General features: G+C 38.3%; 1 pseudogene; it reads right to left on the reverse strand.

Annotated features, from left to right (window-relative positions):
• Positions 1-364: 364 nt before the first annotated feature.
• On the reverse strand, positions 365-482 carry LOC126253938 (5S ribosomal RNA; annotated as a pseudogene).
• Positions 483-6356: the final 5874 nt, after the last annotated feature.

Here is a 6356-nt window from a genome sequence, read left to right on the forward strand (position 1 = left end):
ACACTCACTGGTTTTTGTGTTTGTTCCCACCCTTTTTCCCCCGCTGTGCATTATATTCGTTGTATTGTGGAGATATGAGTGTGTGAAACGGTCACCATCACATCGCGCTGGTCACCAAGAAGTAGTCTTTCTCGCATCAAAATATTTCTCAAGGAGGTGAGGGGAAACTCGAGAATGTTCTGTACTGTTCGAAAGCACTCAGTCTTCAGGCCACAAGTGGCCCACCACAAGTGCGGATAGGAGGGGCGTGTGTTCAGCACACCGCTCTCCCGGTCGTTATGATGGTTTTCTTTGACTGGAGCCGCTATTATACGGTCGAGTAGCTCCTCAGTGGGCATCACGAGGCTGAGTGCACCACGAAAAATGGCAACAGCACATGGCGGCCCGGATGGTCACCCATCCAACTGCCGACCACGCCCGACAGCGCTTAACTTCGGTGATCTCACGGGAACCGGTGTATCCACTGCGGCAAGGCCGTTGCCACTGTTCGAAAGCTTTCACGAATATTTTGTAATATTTTCGAATATACGTGAATATTCTCGAATTTTCTAGAATACAGCTCGGAAATGGCACATGCTACATTGATATGGACTCCAGAAAAAATCATCTGAACAGCTGAGTTATGAAAACAATTGAATAGAGATGTTGTTGTTGTTGTGGTCTTCAGTCCTGAGACTGGTTTGACGCAGCTCTCCATGCTACTCTATCCTGTGCTAGATTCTTCATCTCCCAGTACCTACTGCAACGTACATCCTTTTGAATCTGCTTAGTGTATTCATCTCTCGGTCTCCCTCTACGATTTTTACCCTCCACGCTGCCCTCCAATACTAAAACGGTTAGCCCTTGATGCATCAGAACATGTCCTACCAACTGATCCCTTCTTCTAGTCAAGTTGTGCCACAAACTTCTCTTCTCCCCAATTCTATTCAATACCTCCTCATTAGTTATGTGATCTACCCATCTAATCTTCAGCATTCTTCTGTAGCACCACATTTCGAAAGCTTCTATTCTCTTCTTGTCCTAACTATTTATCGTCCATGTTTCACTTCCATACATGGCCACACTCCATACAAATACTTTCAGAAATGACTTCTTGACACTTACATCTATATTCGATGTTAACAAATTTCTCTTTCTTCCGGAACGCTTTCCTTGCCAGTCTACATTTTGTATCCTCTCTACTTCGACCATCATCAGTTATTTTGCTCCCCAAATAGCAGAACTCCTTTACTACTTTAAGTGTCTCACTTCATAATCTAATTCCCTCAGCATCACCCAACTTAATTCGACTACATTCCATTATCCTCGGTTTGCTTTTGTTGATGTTCATCTTATATCCTCCTTTCAAGACACTATCCATTCCGTCCAATTGCTCTTCCAAGGCCTTTGCTGTCTCTGACAGAATTACCTACTCCGAATTTTTCTGTTCTTTCCTTCAATGCTTGCTCAATATAAAGATTGAATAACATTGGGGAAAGGCTACAACCCTGTCTCAGTCCCTTTCCAAGCACTGCTTCCCTTTCATGTCCCTCGACTCTTATAACTGCCATCTGCTTTCTGTACAAATTGCAAATAGCCTTTCGCTCCCTGTATTTTACCCCTAACACCTTCAGAATTTGAAAGAGAATATTCCAGTCAACATTGTGGAAAGCCTTCTCTAAGTCTACAAATGCTACAAACGTAGGTTTGCCTTCCCTTAATTTTTCTTCTAAGATAAGTCGTAGGGTCAGTATTGCCTCACGTGTTCCAACATTTCTACGGAATCCAAACTGATCTTCCCCGAGGTCGGCTTCTACCAGTTTTTCCATTCGTCTGTAAGGAATTCGCGTTTGTATTTTGCATCTGTGACTTATTAAACTGATAGTTCGGTAATTTTCACATCTGTCAACACCTGGTTTCCTTGGGATTGGAATTACAATATTCTTCTTGAAGTCTGAGGGTATTTCGCCTGTATCATACATCTTGCTCACCAGATGGTAGAGTTTTGTGAGGACTGCCTCTCCCAAGGCTGTCAGTAGTTCTAATGAAATGTTGTCTACTCCCGGGGCCTTGCTTCGACGCAGATCTTTTAGTGTTCTGTCAAACTCTTCACGCAGTATCATATCTCCCATTTCATCTTCATCTGCATCCTCTTCCATTTCCATAATATTGTCCTCAAATACGTCGTCCTTGTATAGACCCTCTATATACTCCTTCCATCTTTCTGCTTTCCCTTCTTTGCTTAGAACTCGGTTCCATCTGAGCTCTTGATATTCATACAAGTTGTTCTCTTTTATCCAAAGGTCTCTTTAATTTTCCTTTAAGCAGTATCTGTCTTATCCCTAGTGAGATAAGCCACTACATCCTTACATTTGTCCTCTAGCCATCCCTGCTTAGCCATTTTGCACTTCATGTCGATCTCATTTTTGTGACGTTTGTATTCCTTTTTGCCTACTTCATTTACTGCATTTTTATATTTTCTCCTTTCATCAATTAAATTCAATATCTCTTCAGTTACCCACGGAGTTCTACCAGCCCTTGTCTTTTTACATACTTGTTCCTCTGCTGCCTTCATTCTTTCATCCCTCAGAGCTACCCATTCTTCTTCTACTGTATTTCTTTCCCCCATTCCTGTCAATTGTTCCCTTATGCTCTCCCTGAAACTTTGTATAACCTCTGCTTTAGTCAGCTTATCCAGGTCCCATCTCCTTAAATTCCCACTTTTTTGCAGTTTCTTCAGTTTTAATATACAGTTCATAACCAATAGATAATGGTCAGAGTCCACATCAGCTCCTGGAAATGTCTTACAATTTAAAACCTGGTTCCTAAAGCTCTGTCTTACAATTACATAATCTGTCTGAAACCTGTCAGTATATCCAGTATTTTCGATGTATCCTCGCAACTACAAATAAATTTTTATTTTTGTCACAATACTCGTTTGTTTTTATTTGTAACCATAGGAAAAGTCAATCACAAGCACAAGTTTGTCGTGTATAGCAAACTCAAAAAAGTAGACACCATAATAAACGTAACCTGTAACCATCCACCGAGTCACAAACGAGTTGCAGTCAGATACACTCTAAACAGACTCAGTAATATTGCCCTGAACACTTCTGATTTCAAAAAAGAGCTAGCCTCTAAATAACCGATCATTAACCATACAGCAGGTGCACTTTAAGTTGTCGTACTAGCAGGTGTGCTTCGTAAAATTTACGACATGGACATTTTTAAGTAAAGGCAAGCCTGGTGGAGTAGCTCAAGTTTAAGTCATTGATAAAGCATTAAAAACTGCTGGGGGTTAACCTCCAACTTACTGTTGTCTTGTGAGCAGGCGCACATTTGAAAATTTAGGCTTTCTATATTTTTAAGAAGAAATAAGCCTGTGCTGCAAAAGCTAATATATATATTAAATAAAAATTTAAAAATAGCTAATATGTATAGCTAACTTTTTATTACACTTAATCATACATATTGACTCCTAAAACATAGTTTGCAACACTCACATGAACAGGCGCATGTTGTACTTTTTACAACATTCAACATCTCTTTAATTACAATTGAGAAAACTAACAGAGTGCTAAACAAAGAAACTGGAGCCGTTTGAACATTGTCAAGTAAGTATCAACAATGCAATACATTGCAATGGTGGTGCAATAATTGAATGTAAAGCATCTACATTTTATAATAATGCGCCTCCTGGAGGATTAAAAATGGTTACAAAAACACTAGCAGGGAAACATAAAAGCGAAATAAAGAAATAAAAGATAAATCAAACAAACAAAACCACACCTATACATATAAGGAGCACAATGATAGTAAAAGTGCATACAACGGTCCACCACATAAACTTATGGTACATGCAAAATAAGTAATATATTTAAATACTGGCACAGATATTGCCAACAAAAGGAATAATTCAATACAGAAACACACCTCACACTTAAAAATAAAAACTGACACATAGCAACCATATAGTATGTATCAGCTCAATTGTAGGGACTGCAATTCCTTCCAGGTGAAGAAGATACAGCAGAAACCGTTCAACATTTGCTGGCCCCTTTAAAAAGGAATATCACAGGCCAAGAATAATATAAAATATATGAGCATCATAAAACTAAGCAAAAACTGACACTTCCTTACTTTTCAAGAAAACTTCCACATATACATAGCACCATTATACAATAAGCAGTTAGGAGGAACCGACCAGATAATTACTGGGAACTAGACAGTATATAAAATTACTGAAAAGAAACACACAATGGGGGAAAACTTTCCATTATCGCCCCACAGTCTCTCCCACTGTATTTATTCCTCCTCATTCCTTGTCCTACTCGGATATAACGCAAGAGTTTCGTGGGATTTATAAATAAAGTAAAGATATTTGTTTACCTAACATGGAAACATGATTTCTGTGTGCAAGAAGGATAGCAAGGAAACAGCTGCGTGATTGTGTACAAGGAAAAAACAGTTGAAACAGGCAGTTCAGTGTGAATGAACTGTAATTGCAAGGTAGAGATACCTAGCAATTTTATATGTGAAATTATAAGCCGAGGAGTAATATTTATTTTGGTAACCATCTTATTGGAGTGTCCCTGATATGTGTCTACATGAAACTTACACTTCTTCCTTGGTTAAAGCTATTATGAATTATCTACAGAATGGATTATGTATTTGGCCCTGTTGAAGACCATCTAAGTTTGTTAAATAACAACAAACAGCATTTACAGTGTGCTCAACTGAACTTTGTGACAATCGCTTCTATATGGTGTGAACTATGGGACAGATTATAGAATCATAGTTTTGTTGTATTTAATAGTTTACTGCAGTTTTGCTACTGGTAAGGGAGGGGAGGGGGAAGTTAGACCATTAAATACATTAAAGTTGACTGATAATCAAGTAAATTTTCTGACAGTTGGGACAGAGAAGATTATAAACTACGTTTTGTCTACCTATAGTTTTAATTGCTTCTCTTTAAATTATATGGAATTTGTCAATGCAGGCTTCCCACAAAAAGTATATTACACATAACCAGAATATTAGAGCAGGACAAACATATTTTTCCTAATCCAGGAAACTGTTCACCACAATAGCATCAAATAGAGATATTGCTAATTTGTAATTGTTTTCTATAAGTAATGTTTTTTATTCCATAGGTCTTTTGTGAAAAAATTGCCACAAAGGAAGTATAGAGTCTGCTACTGAATAAAGGAAAAGGCATTTCAGGTATCGAAAAAAGATATACAAGTTACTTTATGCACAGTATATTGAAAAACGTAGATGAAACTGGACAATAGAAGATATCAGCTTTTACTGAATATACCAATGGAAAGAAGCCAAACGATGGAGCACTCACAGGAAACTGAGGATCCAAGGACATTTGCTGTGTTAGAGGAGACACAAAAAATCTGCTTATAAATCTCCATTCCTATTTAGATCTGCTTAAAAAAATGTTTAGCTTATGTCTAAATGTCGTGATCATGGCATTGTGCATCTAGCAACGGAAAAGCAATTTTGCACAGTTTAATACTGATGGAACAATTACTTTTAACCACCATTCGTTTGCTAAAGTGGTAAACTTAGAGTTATATATGGAGCTTCAGAAGGAATAAAGGGAAGGGTGACAATGTACACCAAAGAGTATGTGGAATGTGTTAACAGTATTACAGTGCAGGACGTAAGTGGCCAAATTAAAATTTGTGAGTGCTCTGAGCTACAAGAAGTGCTGTACCGGTGCTTTATCCACTGTTGTGCAGGTTCAAATACCAGGGAGGGAGGTTCCAGCCACCCCATGTACTGCACACTGGTCAGCAGACTCTTGCAGGTGGTGCAGTCAAACTAAGACGAGTTTTTGGTGAATAATACACACAATTAAGAATTGTAAGTAACTTTCTGTCACTTAATTTGAGTGTCTATTTTGCCTTCAATCCAACGGAATACATAGACAGAACCAGTCGGATTTTGGACACTGAGTGTACGTTAATACCAATATCATTACATATTTTGGTAATTAACACAAATGATCTAGATCTGCAAATGGTTCTTAATTCGAGGGTGAATTGTGCTTTGCATCAAGTGGGCGTAAAAATAAAATCACTGTCAGATTTCGCTGTCACAGATGCATTACCCTATAAGTTATACCAGTACTGCATGTAATTGAGTATTTTATACTGTTGTAGAGCAGTCCTTTACGTATTTCTGTAAATAATGCAGTCAATTTCAAGTTCCTGTAAAGCACTATTCTGCTTTGGTACAAAGATCTAACCACCATCGTGGTTTGATTCCAAGTGTATCTCAACCTGTAAATTACAGAATAGCACCAATAAAGTGACCCACAAGAGTTTTGTACTGTTGCAGAACAAATTGCTACGTATTTTGGC

Source organism: Schistocerca nitens, chromosome 4 (genome assembly GCF_023898315.1).
Source record: "Schistocerca nitens isolate TAMUIC-IGC-003100 chromosome 4, iqSchNite1.1, whole genome shotgun sequence".
Classification (NCBI taxonomy): Eukaryota; Metazoa; Arthropoda; class Insecta; order Orthoptera; family Acrididae; genus Schistocerca; species Schistocerca nitens.